Source organism: Falco cherrug, chromosome 6 (assembly GCF_023634085.1).
Source record: "Falco cherrug isolate bFalChe1 chromosome 6, bFalChe1.pri, whole genome shotgun sequence".
Lineage (NCBI taxonomy): Eukaryota > Metazoa > Chordata > Aves > Falconiformes > Falconidae > Falco > Falco cherrug.
In genome coordinates, this window is record NC_073702.1 from 43,176,337 (window position 1) to 43,192,328 (window position 15,992).

Genomic DNA, 15,992 nt, shown 5'->3' on the forward strand with positions numbered 1-15,992 from the left:
TCCTTGCAAACTGAAAAGCCAGCAATTCTTCAACAGTCATCTGCAGTCAGAATGGGTTACAGCAAGGGCAAAGGAGGTATTTATAGCCATCTTACAGTTTTCAACTACAATCCTTGAAGCTCAGTTATCAGAAACCTCTGAAACTCATCATTAATCACTGTGTGATGCTTCCTGACCTTTCTGACAAAGATTAATAAACCTGCATGATCATACAGGGTACCAAAGACTGTAGGAATAGGCAAACATTTCAGACCCATGTCTCCACTGCCTTGCATCTGAAGTAATCATGTACAGTTGCAAAGCATTACCAAACTAGCAGGCAGTAAAAGTTTCATCAAGGAGTAATGTAAGGACCCAGCCTTCTATGTGTTTACTTCTCTGAAGACACTTGATGGGCAACGCTTATGAAAGACAGATGTACAAGACTGCAGGAAGATTTTAAATGTCTCCCTCATCCTGCTTGTGCAAGCAAAGAAGAAGCAAGACCCTGAACAGGCCAGCTTTCCAGGTAACAAAATACTTCTTCCTTTAGCCGGGAACTTGAAAGAGCTTCTTGTGAGGCTGAAAGCTTCTTTTATTTTCACTTACTCATCCTGAAAGTTGAAATGAACAATGTCCATATTCTTGGGTTAGTCCCTTCCCCCTCCCCACTCTGCTGTTGTATGTTTTAGACTATCCACTCTGATTACAGAGGGTCTGCTTTCCTCCACTGGGCACCCGATTTCCTGGCTTCATTTATTGACAGTAGGTGGTGCAACTTGTGATTCAGTCTCAGCGCTTTCATTAACATACTTTTTCAGCAAGTGGTGCCTGCTCCAGTCTGTTTTTTCTTTTCATCTTTGGGTATTTTCTTTCACTGTTATTTCAGACCTGGTACTGAATGGCATCCTGGGTCATAGCTTAGCTTCTTGGTCCTTTGGTTCCCCTAGGTGGCACATCTGAAGTACCAAAGGACTCCTTTAATCTCTCTTCTGAGAGGATAAAACCTGTGCCATCATGCCATCAATATACATAATATGCCTCTACACAAAACCTTATACATCCATTTGCCAGTTGCATTCAAATATGTGTGGCAGCTGTCTCAAAAGTAACTTACAAATTTCATGCAACCAGAGAGAGAGAGAGAGAGAGAGAGAGGATCCTAGAGTGTCTTTGGTGTTAGGAGGTACCAGTGAATCCATAGAGGTGATGTAGCTGTAGGAAACCAGGCTTCATTGCTTCAGCTGCTCTGGGGACCACGTTGTAAATGTGTCAGCATTAAAACACTGAAGTATTTGCTGAGCTACTATAAGTGGCAGGGCGTGGGTGGGCTATAAGTGTGTTATTGTTCCCTGACCTTTTCTGTACAATACAGGGTCCATGCCAATGTTTTGGGAATGGACCAAAAGGACTCAGAAAGGAGTGTGAGACCCCTACCCAGCACCACCCCAAGCACTGCAAAGCTGAAGTGTCACAGAGCCCCAGGTAGGCAGCAGGGCAGGGAGCCTGGGTGCCTGCAGACGGCTCCTGAGGCTGCAGCTGCCAGCTCAGGGCATCCCGCTGGGAATGGTGAATCCCACAGGGAATGATGAATCCCATGAGGGTAAGACTTTCAGAAATTTTTAAAAGATTGGCCTTGGTGTTTCTTTTACACAGCGACAGTAAAAAGTAAGGGTAGGAAGGTTTAATTTCACTGAAAATAAGCAGGAAAGTCATAAAGAAAAGCTACTGAGAATGGATCATTAGTGATGCTGTCACAGAGATGGAAAGCCCTTTGAAAGCTTCTAGATAATCATAATTTTGTCTTTTTCGTTGGTTTTAGTTGGTTTTTTTTCTTGTTGGGTTTTTTTTTGGGGGGGTGTGGGGTGGTTGTTGGTTTGTGGGGTTTTTTTTTCTGGAACCAGATGGGGATGTAAAGATTAGTGTAAAACTGCTGTTTGGCCTTCTGAAACAAAGCTTTGGATGAAGGTTTCTTTCCTTTTGGAACAAAGAATGGATTGGGTTTTCTTTTGGAACTGGCCTGGCTGATTTTTCTCAGCCTCCTTGGAGGGAAGGGTCTAAAGCTGTGGCTGGCCTGAAACTGCACTGAACACAAAAGTTGTGGGGGAAGAAGAAACAATCTCTTAAGCACTAGTCCAGTGAACCAAAGCTGATGTTTGATGTAAGATCTCCTCTGCTAGAGGTTGTACGAGCTCAAAGACACAAATCTTGCTATCTTTTACTTAAGGCAAGGCAGAACAAGTGACAAGCAATAAAGTGTAGAGGTAAGGTGAAGAGGAGACAAGAACAACTTTGAGATTATTCTGACGCTTCAACTGACAACACACAGATCCAAGAAATTCCAGATGATGAATGACAATTCCTGGGCACTTCCACCTTAAAACAGTCAGCTGACTGTCCTGTTTTGGGGGTTCTTTGGAGGTTGTTTTTTTTTCACATGTAAGACTAAAGACTAACTGGGATATAGGTATTGGCTTACTCTTCCTGCAAGTCACTGTCCGGCACATGTGTAAACACTCCCATGTGAGAAGTGAAACACTTCCTACCTACAGTAAACTGACACCCTTAAAAAGAAATGTAATAATTGAGGTTTGTATCTCATTCTATATGTAAGCTCATCTGTATGTATATGTAAGCTCACTCTGCTCTGGAATTTGTGGACAGTGTTTATGCATTAGTGCAGAGTCCTCCCTGTAATTCTTGGTAGTGTTGACTATGACTGCTGACACTGCCCAGTCTCAGTGGCCACCTCCTTCATGTTGTCTGTTATCTTAAGTGCAAAGGACGTCAGACACCATGGTCCAGGATCCTTCCTGTTTGCATGCACGTGCATCACAAAGGAGCAGTTTTCTTCTGAAACCACAGCATCACAATTGCATGAAAGACGTTGGATACTGTTGTGTCCTCTGTAGCCTCAAGGATGTTGGTTTCCAATCTCTCCCATCTCTTTTTGGGAAGATTCAGTTATCACTCTCCCAAATAAACTGTTGAGGGTGGGGAATACAAATGAATTAAGATGTCTTAGCACTGATACAGAAACTAGTGTTTTCTGTCATGTTTGTTCCCCTGTACTTCTCAATCATTCACATCTGTTTTTTGGTCAAATCATATCTGAGGGGACAACGAAGTCATGGTACAATTTTTTTATTGCAAGGAGTTGCCAAATAGACCAGTGTAGCTGAAGGTTTAGACATAAAAAGTAAAGGTTAGCTAGAACTCTGTGAAATTGGGGTGGTTTGCAAATTAAAGTCACAGCTTGTTTTTCAGGCAGCACAGGTTGTGGTACACAACACTAAAACACGTATAACAAAGACTCATGTTACTGAAGAAGGAAAGTTTAGAGCTGCCTGTGCTTTGGTACCCCTCTCTGAAATTAAGAAAACAGTATCTTATTTGGATTTCTAACTCATTACTATTGGTAAATGCCTGGAGGTTAGCTAGTCTGTGGAATAAAAAATATCAGAAGTTTTACTGTGTTTACTACGACAATCTTATTTTCTTATTAGTCATTCAAATGGCTCCCACTTGACAGCAATTTCTCACGGCCATGTGTCAATGAATTTCATATATTTACAATCTTCATCCTGCTCAATATAAACTATAAGAGCAGGCATGCCATAGCAGCATGGAAGCAGTGTTTTGGTAAGCTATGTTGCACGAGTTTCTCCTGTGAATTCTTGATATGATTAATATTTCTCAAATTCTGTATGCCCAGGCTCCCAATGGTGACATGTATACAGCATGCAACCTTCAACACCTATGCTCAGCAAACTGAGAGGTTTATTAATAATGACTTAGCTCTCATCTGAAGAGAATGGAGGCATGAATTTGCATGCTTTGATGTTTAAGCCTCGTTCATCTTGTGTGTGCAATTTGTCTGTGAATTGATTGTTCTGTGAGAGTCAAGGGCAAAATGCCTGTTGTCCCTTTGCTTTTTTTTTCCTAGCATAAATCACCGAGTCCAAATATAATACTGGGTATATTTCTCAGAAGAAAAGATTGTAACTGTTATCTTGTGCCTCTACTGATAAGGTTTCCCATATCATGCCAGGTTGTCAGAAAATGAACAAAATAATCAGAGAAGAATATTTAAAATTCTACTTTGGCCTGAGATTTGGAAACTACCCTGTTTATAAGGAGCAAAACTACATTAAAGGAATAACTGAGAGTCATCACATATTGAGATTTATATTTAGGGTTTCAGTTTTATATTTGAATGAAGAGCCACAGCAATGAGACAAGCCTTCTTTTACAAAGCCTGTGAGAAGTACTAATCAATGCAGTCGCTTTGTCAGCTCTTTTTTTCTGACAAAAATGGCCTTGTGATCTTTTGGTCTGTGACACTTGGACTGATCTCTGTGACTATCTATGCCAAAGGCTCCACACATATCACTAGTGCATACAACAGGTCAGCTTGCACCTAACCTTCCAAATCTCCAGGCAAGCTTGTCCTAAGGACTTGGGCATCTTTTGCTCCAGATCGTTTAGCTTTCTGAATTGCTTTTGGTTTATTTCTTGCCATGAAAATTTGAGAAACTACTTTGACCTGGAAAACAACCACCTCAGCAGGTAATATGGTGAAATATATGCATTTAAAGAATGCTTTGATGGCACAGTTGGCTGTTCAGGTCAAAAAATAAAAAAAGATTGAAATGAGATAATTGTTGAGTTTTGGGGTGAATGAGAAGATTTTGTACTTATAAAGAGATGGGCTTATTCAGTCACTAAGGAGCACCAGGCTGTGGTTTGTAACCAAGTACATATTCTTGGATATTTATTGCCAAAAGACCTGCTTATAGTAATCTTCCTTGGCCTTCCAGTTCATCTCACATCTGTTGATAGTTCTGTTACTGATCATTTTGTGGTGAAAGAACAGATGCAAGTCAGGGTAACAGTTAAAAAAAAGGGGAGAAGAGTTTTTAAGAAAATATTAGTGCATCACTTAGTCTTCTAGGAAAACAAGGAACAAACAGGTCTTAGATTACTTCATATTTGGTGTATATATTGGCATATTTTTCTGTGAAAACAGAATAGCGCAGGAAAAAAGAGCACACTTGTCTAGTTTTGCTGAATATCCCACAGTCACATCAGTCATGGCTCAAATCAGTCATTTCAGTCAGTTTGAGAACCACCCTAAACAAAACATCTCTGGGGGAGCTGTAGAGATGCAAAATGAATTTTATAATGCCCTCAGAAATAGTAATTTATTTACTATATTAATGAAGAATACTGTTCAAGAGAAAAAGGTAAGTTCAGTATTTTCAATAAGTTTTATTTGTGTTATTTAGATTATGGCATTGGCTAAAACTGTTAACACTTCCAAAACAGGTACTAGATAGCTATCGGGGTGTGGGGTGGGGTATTTACCTGTAATGAATGAAAGCATTAATAAATTGTAAAACTGTGTTACAGTATCACAGGTCACTATAGAACATGTTCACAACATTCGCCCTATTTTATGCTTTAGGTTTCCCTCAGGAACATTTACCTTTTCTTAGACAACTGGGAAATGGGATATTACAGGTAGATGGAGTAAAAGCCTCCCTCTCTCCCCGATCTCCTTTTGTATCATCTGGGCCAGTTTGTCACTTCATGTCATACCTTTCTTTTAAATGAGAAAAGCATATCATTATGACATTTTTTATGCAAAGTTAATTTGTAGTAGGAATTCTTCAAAATATCTGACAAAATAATAAATGATAGGGGGTTTTTAACAGTGTCTTGCTTTTGGGAAGTAGCTACAATATCTGATGATTATTTATCAGAGGGATGTCTTTATATATATAAGTCTATATAAGACTGAAAAACTTACTCCAATTTGGAAATTTGAACTTTGGATTTGAATTTTCATAGACATGGGGATCACATTGAAGAGTCCCATAGGAGAACGGGACTCAAAGAACTGGAATTTAATGAAATTGTTTGCTGCTTAGTCCCGAATGTATCTGCAGGATTAGTTTGTTTGATTCCTTCTTTTTACATTCTGGTACTCAGCAACAGCTTGACCATGATTAGTTTTTCATTTCTTGTATTATTGAAAACATTAGTAAAATATTCATTAAAGGAATTCAAATAACATCAAAATGAACTATGAAATTTTTCCATCTTAGTATTCAGTTATCATTATTTCTCTCTTTAAAATAAACTCTCTGAATATATCTAGGATATTAACTCTTGTCATCAGAGTTTCATTATTAGATATTGATATACCTTACTAAATCTTGTGGGAAATCAATATGCTGCTACATCGAAGTACTTTCTTTTTTACAGTCTTATAGTTGATTTCCCACTGACTCCAGCAGAAACTTTTTATCTTCAGCAGGTGCTAGAGATCACCAATGTCATTTGCAGTTCTTTTTTTTGTCCTTATAAGAGAATTCCAGTTTATAAGGAAGTCTTAAATGTTTAAATATTGTAGTTTACAGTATAAAATTTGCAAGGACTAGAGTGACTTCATGATTAATTAAAAAAAATGAGGGGGCAGAGACAAGTTTGAATTTCTAGTTTGTATTGAATAAAGCACTAGAAAACCAAGAGTGTGTTCTCATTAAAATAATTCAATACTCGGGAGAGTAGTCGCAATTGCATTTGAATCAAGTAATTTGCAACACATTAAATGAAACCAGATCTATACAGAAGTGCATAAGATAAGAAGGCCATTATTGGATCCAACCAGCCAAGACTTACTTTGCCAGGTGTTTATGGGGGGGAAAGCCAACTACTGCAGAAATGGTACCCCAGTTCCCAGCGCTGGCGTAACTTAGTCTGAGTCCTGAGCAATTACAGTTGGTAAATGCTGTTTCCCTCTGTCAGAGAATGCAAGGACACAGTAGCACTTTGGCTACTCCAAATTTTCTGTCATTTCCCCCTAATCCCTGTGCATAAAATCCCTTTACTTTGCCTGGGCTTAAACATGCTGGGCAACAGGGGCAACAAACCACAGTAAATACGGCATCAGTGACTAAACCAGGAAGAGGAGCTGGAACCCAGATTCTCCCATCTTCCCAAATTAGCTGTGAAACAGAGGAAAACTGGTAGGCAAAACACTTTCTGCTGTCCCAACTTATGGTCCACACTGGTATAAGCTATAGAAGCAAAAGAAGTGACAATGATTTTTTTATTCTTAATAATTACTTTTATATCCCAAGGCTTATATCACTGTTTGTAAAATTTTGGTAATCCCTAGGGTCAGATGGCTCTCTAATTGGTAATTTCAGCTGCTTCTAAGCTCTGGATTGCAAAGAAGTATCTAGATGCTCACATGTGACAGCTGGGAATAGTTCTAGTTTGTTTCTGCCCTTCTTACAGAGGAGGAGGAAAAACAGGATCAGTGGTCTACCAGCAGCCATCCGAAAGGAAATGCTGACGGGAAAAGGACCAAAGTCTCTACAACATCATGCCTTAAGGCACAAGAATAAGAAAAGGAGCAACGTGCTGAAGGAATTGTTGAGGGACACAGAGCAAGGAGGGCATGAGTTAGAAGACAGGAATAAAGGAACAGGAAGGAAAAACTGACTGGTAGAGAAAATTGAAGAGGAAAGCACACAGCTATTTTTGCAAAAATAAACAGTCTTAGACAGCTGCAGATGAAACCCTTCTTTTTCAGGCTATTGCTGGAGTTATTATTGTTATTGAATGAAAAAGCCCTATGACAATCCTAGGTAAACATGTGCAATGTGCTATGTAAAGTGCTTTGAACCTTTTATGCCTAGAATACAGATGTCCAGATGGGAGATGTTGGATATAATGCCTTTATTTAACATCTAACTCATCTTGTGAATATGGTGTGATTTCAGTTTCCTGCTGTTAGCTCACAGTACTCCCTCTACAGACTTGGCTTGCGCGCATTCTGCTATCACATCATTTTGTGTTGCAACATCAGCACAGGCTTTGAATAGTTCTGTACTTGGCATTCTCAGAAGTTATCTCTTAATACATTTTATCGAGTACCTCTCCATCAAAATCAGACATAATTAGTTACTGGCATCCTTAGTTTGAGTATAAAAATAAATCTGCCATTTTAAGCAATTGTTTGAATATATAATCTGCATATAGAGTGCTCCCTACAATAAAAAACATTCAGTGGAAGGTCCCTGCACATGTGGTCCAAGCCATGATTTAGGGTAAGTGACTTGTCCTTAGAGGAACCTACCAAAGGCACCTTTTAAACAAAGGCAAAATAATCCCATTAATTCAGCAAATCTGTTTCTAACATTTAAGACTGACCCCTGAAGCAAGAGCTGGTATAGTTAGCAGTGTTTGCAAGTACAGAGTGAAGTCTTCTGTCTCCATTGTAACTCTTTCCTCAGGTCCTCTAACTGGTAATGCCTAGTTTGAGGCAAGTTAAGAAGTCTGTAAATATTGAACTGCAAAGATAGGAAACTCTATGAAGAACTTAGGGATGATAAAGCAAACAGGATATCATATTGTATTACTTATATGGGGACAAAAATGTTTAGTTCATGAAAAGAATTTGAATAGTACCTGCTAGAGGAAGGAACATTAAACTTAAAGCAAAATTCTGTTTCTCTCTGCAGCAATGTGTCTGAGAAATCTGTTCTTCAGTATTTCAAATCTCCAACCTTCAAAGCCTTGGAATATATACCTAATTCAAACTAAAACAACAATGGTGTTTCAGTTGTTTGGAATGTGTAGGTTCTTTGGGACATGGCTAAATGTTCAAAAGTTATTTCCATTATCTATTTGGTGAAAAATGGGAGCAGAGAACTGAACAGTAGTTCCTAAACTCAAATTTCACCTCTATTAAAAACTCCTGCTCTGACCTTGTGTGATTTTCCTGCCTTTCACCAGTCTCAGTTCCCCTATAAACAGGAAGAAATGAGGTGCTACATCTCAAATTGTAATCACTTGTATACATACATGTCATGACATGGAGTTAGTTTTTCAGTAAGGGTCTATGATATTATTTTTTTTTAACTGAATATATGATTTTATAGTATTAAACTGAATGATAATGTTTTAAACTTCCTGCATACTGCATACCAGATGTGGCCAAGTAACATGTCACCGACTAAAGTGGCAACCAGTATTTCTGCAAGAAAACCTCCTCAGTTTGTCTGTGCAATAAATAAAAGCAAAGTAGTTATTTTGTATTCAATAGCTCATTGGTATGATTTTTTTCCCCCAAGGAAGTTTTCCTATTTTTTAATTCCCTATCATTTATGACCTTATTTCATGTAACACATCTGTATGATTAAATTATAATTTAATCTATTAAAGGCCAAATTTCTGCGTAGTTTAGGACTAATATTCAATTAGCATACTGTAATTAATAATGACCTCTGTTACCTTACTGTGAGGTCAATGTTTTTATTTAGCTAATGTTATGTGAGCTTTTCTTTCTAAGGAAATGTGTGTGCATGATTAGTATGTGCAGATAGTATCTCTTGTAGTATCGCAATACATGCCAGGAACTGCCTGTCAAAGAAAGTCAAAAGCTGCTCTTGGAGACAAACCAGTATTTAAATATACAGTATATTAATAGCTACATCTGACATCAATTCTTTTGGAATTAGAGTCACTGTCAGCTGGGTGAAAACAAAATTATGAGTGAAGAGAGTGGTTCTGCTTCATCCAAACTGCAACCTAATAATGTTTCAGCAGGATGAGAGGTATTGTCGGAGTCAAACTTCACCCTCTTTTGGGAAGGAACCTTCCTCTAGACCTCAGGATTTTACTTCGTGTACCTTTAGGGTTGCAACTGAAGCTGTGCTTGTTGAAATGTGACAGCAGCTCCAGAACCCTACTGATCGTGTGTCTGATGAAAGCCTAATCTCCACTGAGAGATTTCTGTGCTTTACAAATGTGGTAGACTTCACAGATGGTCCAGCAACCTGGAATGTCTTCAATCCCAAAGTGAGAGACAAATGAATTGGAGCAGGCACAATGTGTCAGGTTCCCCATCTAGCTTAAGCAGATGGTATTGGGCTGCAACGTCACAGGCAAAATGTGAGACCCTCAGATATGACGCATCTGGAAAATAGCATCAGTCCCACTGTGAGAGCAAGGGGTTTGTTTCACAATGAAGTAACTTCACATACTCCACTGAATAACTGAAATCCAGGTGGTTTTGAGGTGTGTTCAGATGTCCTTATCCAGTGCCCAGGGATATTTAGTTACCTGTAACAGTATTTCCACATTTACATTTTTCTGAGCTGGAATGAAATAGGAAGACTATGTCTATGTGATTTCACGTATTGCTGAAACATTTTCACGGAGTTTAATGGGGACTACCTTTCTCTGAGGGCTACATCTTTGGTTGCTTTGTGAGGGGATCACTGACGTAAACACGATTATTATTTAAGAGACATAGAACACTAAGCTTTTTTATTTCCTCTTTTGTAATAATGCCACAGTATGCACAGTTAGATGCCTGAAGGTGAGATCCAAGACTATACTTTCCTAAAGGAAATGGTAGACAATGGAGCCGCTTGGGACACAATAAACTCCTCAAAAACCTTGGAGAAAGAAAAAACTCCAGAGGGGGTGTTCTGTAAAGACCTACTTGAGGCGTGTTTCTCTAATGGAGTATATGTAACAAGCAGTGAGGAACCACCTGCTTGGCAGTTTGTCGAGGGAAGCGGGTACCACCACAGCTTCCCTGCTGAACCCTTCCTATCACCACAAAGGCTAGGAGATGTTTTGTGAGTGGATCTCCCAGATGGATTTTATTCTCTTATAAGAATGACTAAGCTCCAGACCACATTTCACTTTTGCACTGTTTTCTAACATGTTAGGGGAGAGATATTTCTGTTGATTCGTAAGATCAGGAGTTGTATATATGGTCCACCACGGCAAACCTTTCAGAAAATGGTCTTATAAACAAACCCCTTGTTTCTTCTAGATTCTGTGTGAGTGACGCTGCCTGTGGTCTCACACTGGCAGAACAGTTGCTGTTCTTAGACTGCCTTTTACTGACTTTCTTTTGAAGTACTGAAGCATTATCTGTGAGACCATACTTTGAGCATGATGTCTTTAAGAAGAATTGTCAGCAGCTTGTTCTGCTATAAGACAATGAGTTCTTCTACAGACTTTTTCAAGGTGATTTTTCTCCTATTAATATACTTACTCCATCAGGCCTATGGACCCTTGCCTGTCCTATTTCGGAAAGTAGTATGTAGCTTGATGAGTCAGGGAAAAGAAAAGAGGAGCTTTGCCTCCCTAGGATATTGACATCAAATTATGGAACAACAGGCCCTGGTGTAGTCAACCAGCCATGTCAAATACTTCTTGGCATTTGCCACCTTTTATTTTAAAGCTATGAATAGTTTTAAAGCAGACTTTTTGCATCTGTGTATCTATGGCCCTGTGTTCCCTCTGCATGTGCAGAATACTTGGCTGTGTGTATAGCTCTTCCACCAATGATCAAATGGTAGATGTGTACCAGGTAAAAATGTGTATACTTATAAATGTGCAAAAGGAACTTTGAAAACTGGATTTCTGTTCACTGGATGCCTAGACAGTGATGTAGCAAGCAAATTAAGTTCAGAAACACAGGAACTAATGTAAATTGCACACGTACCTTATTTTGCAGACAGATAACACTAACTTCTGTTTATTTTCCATTTTCAGATTCTTATCTGTTACCAGACAGGCTGAAAAAAAGACGTGTCAAAACACGGTGTGAAAAGGGCTGTTCTGTTGTATTTCTAATCGGGAAGGCACAAGACAATATCAGAAATCTAAAAATAAAGCTTATATTAATGACATTGTCAGCCCTTATGTCAAAGATGTTTGGATATATTTCAAATAAGCATTTGTGGGTTTCAATTTTGTTTGAGCTGTTAAATCTAGCAAGGTTCATGGACTGCTTCATAATAATTATCATATTGCTGTGGCTCTGCATAGTCTTACCAGATATGAGGCAAAGCTATTAGCTAAAGTGAAATTAATGTTATACTTGCCATATATTTTAGATTTCATCTTCACTTTTTATTTTCCTCTTCTTTGTTTTATTTGCAAATTAGTATAGGGAAAAAAAAGAAAAAAGAGAAGAATGGAAACACCTAACTGCTTAGGCTACATAGAAGAAGTTGCAGGCTTGTGATAAAAGGAGGTCATCTGACATACATGCTTTTATACATTTAATTTTTCCCTGCAGGTGTTTACTTTTGTAACAGATCCACAACAATTTTGAAAGTAATATGTGAAACTTGGAAACTGCTGACTTGAGTAGTGATTTGTCTCCATTCCACTTAAATCCCTCTCCCAATTGTCCGGACACAGTTTAGACATTACTTCAAAGCTTTTCAGCTGTCACAATTCACACTTTCAATTGCTACCAAACATTTATGCAGCTACAGCTTGGCTCTGAGACTCTCTGGTTTCTTTTAAGCTAGCTGCTTTTCCTCCTTTGCTGCTTCATGCAGTTAAATGCCCTGATAGCTCGATGGTGTAGCAAGAAGAGGCTCTGAGTCTGTGGCAGAGCCTAGAAGTGCATCCTTGTGTAGAATCTCACACCAGAGTTCTGTGCACTTGACCATTTATACTTTCACAGCTTTCTGAAAACTTAGTTTCCTAGGAGTGTCCTTCCAAGTTTTAAAGAAACAAGTAAGACCCTGCTGAATAATGTGTTACTATTTGGAATCAAGTGAAAGATCTATTATTTATAGGCTTGGGGTATTTTTATAAAATTTCAGAGATGTGCTGAAGATAATTATTTGAAAATACAGTCAATAAAAACAGGCTAGAACAAACAAACAACCCTCAAAATATGACTAATTAAATAGATGACACTATGCAGATGAAGAATCTGCCAAACACACTTAACAGCCCCTTTCAAGTTGTGCCTAACATGAAAAGCTTCCTAAAATGTGCATACATATACATATTAATATTTGTATATATACATAAAAAGACAATAATGAAGACATCAGCCATTAACATTTAACCCCAAGTCAGTAAGAAAAGTCTACGTGCTACTGCTCCATTTCATAGCCTTGATTGGTTTTTGCTGTCCTGTGATGCTTTGTCAACCCGACACGTTGTGAAACGTCCTTTGCACCAACCCTAAACTGATGTAAGATGTTACTAGTTCAAAGCAGTGATATTTTTGTTCCATAGAAATGATTACATGAGGACAAGAGCAAGGGCCAAGTTGTCCTAAGGATGGGCAGCATTCAAAAATAAAAGCCACTCTGAAGCATTGCAGTGTTATTTCTACCTGTTTCTTCTTTAAGCAGCCATCATGGAAAAAGCTAGATGGCATTTAGAAAGATAATTTAAAATAAATATTTTATTTCCCATGGAATTACTGAAGAAATATTACATTACATTTCAAAGGAGTTTAACATGTTTAAGTTGTTTTACTTTTTGTAAATATGCAGGGCTGTTTCTGCTTGGAATACAGCATCTCTTTCAAGCCAGCATATTGTTCAATTTCCTGGCTGTGATGCTGCAAAAATACGTTGCCTCTCTAACTTTCTGCAGACGTTTATCTCAGTAATACCAGCTGGGGGTTTTATTTATTTCACCATGCCAAGAAACTTCTCCTTTTCCTCCATTAGAGTATTCATTTTTAAGGTGCTTATTTTTCATTTCAATGCTATTGAAGCTCATCCTTTTCAGAAAGGCCAATATGAAACTGTAGGTCTCCTTTAAACTTATTTTGAGAAAGTAAATGGTGCATTGACTTTGCACTGGCCTTTGGCAGATGGCTAAACTTTACCTTCTGCTTCAGCTCTCGATTTATGAAATGCATTTTTCAAATGTTGCATGGCACTCGGATAATAATAATGGCTGTCTTATATTTTCTTTAAAACCCAGGCAGATCACTGAAGAATTACTAAATGATTCACCAGTGTGTTGTATTTTCTTTCCAAGGCAACAAACAGGCATGTTGCAGCAACCAGGTGCGGTGCAGCCACCCCTACCCATGGGCAGGCACTCGGTGCTGGGACGTTTGGTGGAAGGAACCCTTTCCACATCCCTCCCTTCCCACTCCTGTCACTGTGCTCCGGGGTAGGTGTCCTGGCTCAGCTGGGACACAGTTCATTTTCTCCTTGGTGGCTGGTGCAGCGCTGTGTTTTGGATTTGGTGTGAGGACACTGTTGGTGGCACACTGATGGGTTTGGCTGTTGCTGGGTCATGTTTATACTCAGTCAAGGACTTTCCAGGTTCTGGGGCCCTGCCAGCGAGAGGGCTGGAGGGGCACGGGGAATTGGGAGGGGACACGGCCGGGACAGCTGACCCCAGCTGGCCAAAGGGATATTCCATACCATGGGACATCATGCTGAGTATATAAACTGGGGGAAGAGGAAGGAAGGGGGCGGGGGGACATTCAGCATTATGGTGTTTGTCTTCCCAAGTAACGGTTACGGGTGATGGAGCCCGGCTCTCCTGGGGATGGCTGAACCCCTGCCGGCTGGTGGGAAGTAGTGAATAAATTCCTTGTTTTGCTTTGCTTGTGTGAGCAGCTTTTGCTTTAACTATTAAACTGTCTTTATCTCTTCTGATCCTGTCCCCCATCCCACCATAGGGGGAGTGAGCAAGCGGCTGCATGGAGCTTAGTTGCCAGCCAGGGTCAAACCAAGTAAGGACACAAGTTCAAAACCAAGGAAGGACAGATTTGCTCCCACAGGGAATCTGAGGCACAGATCCAGGCCAGCTTCTTTTCTCATGCTGGTTTCACCTTGTTCTAGATCATTCTTTGCAATAGATAGTCATGGATCCTTCTGATTTTCTTCACTGCATCCATGGAGCTCCAAAATAACTGTTCAGCTTCCTGAGGTTGCTCTGGATTTAAACAAACTGTGTAACTGCTGTGTCAGGTTTGGCATTAGAGTGAGGAATTACCTGCAACCTACTAACTGCAGCTCACAAGGGCCTCAGTACAAGCCAGCTCCCTTTAACTGTGAAGATGGTGTCATCTTGAATACTGAGGAGGAGGAAGAAAAGGAATAAAAATAAAAAGGCTTGAAAAAGAAACATTCAGTGTGTTTTAATCTTCTCAGAGCTCAGTCTGTAACGCAGTGCACGGGGACTTCTGTTCACAAATCCTGTTAGCAAACAACAGGATTTACGTATGTAGTTCCCAAGGCACCACTTTCAAAATTGTTCTCCTTACGATTTTGCTGCAGCAAAATCAGTTCACAGTTTATCAAAATTACTCAGAGGAAAAAAAAATAATCTTTTGGGAATATCAGCAGTGCTTTACCACTTTACGGTCTTTTTCAAATAGCTGTCTCAGAAGAGAGTTCTCTGACTTCTAAGACTCTCTGTCACTTGCATCCTTTTTCTGAGTAAGCAGTTTCCATTTCATTTCTCTGTATTTACATGTTGGTTTCTGAAACTAGCTTAAATCCTCTGTTTCCTTGAATATTTTTTTTTTATTTACACAAATATTTTTTCAAATTCTAAATCCAGTTTTCTTTTGTATATATGAGAACTGACAAAAAATGAGTTTTACCAAAAAAAGTAATTCAATTATGATAATAGGAATGTTTTGGTCAAAAAATGCTTATATTTACTGATTAAGGAGAAAAAATATTAATTTTTGACATTATAAAACTAAACTTCCTTTTTAATTGTCTAGAAATTAATCTTTAATTAAGAGTACTGCTTTCTTCAGTAAGAACCACTCCCTTTAAAATTTAAAGTAATTTTAATAATGAAAGCAATTCTTGTTTCTTTGAAATTTGTTTATAGAATGCTCTGCAGTAATTCTCTAAGTCAGTGCTTTCCTGTCAAAATATGGAAATAACTTTGTTTTTGTGACAAAGCCTCTTTTTCATTTTATTTATACATCTTTTCTACACACATCATGGTTCAATCCATTCCAGTTCAACTCACTCTGAAGAGAGTACTGATGCAAAAAAATTGCACTAAAAACCGTTGCCTCTCTGTGCTGAGCCAAGAAGGCAAGATGTCTGAAGCTCTAAATACCACAGGAATAGTAGAATTATTCCCCCATATCATATTAATATGGTCCAATAAAGTTAACATTCACCAACAGTTACTAATCGTCAGGAAATACTTAAGTGGTGAAAGATGTG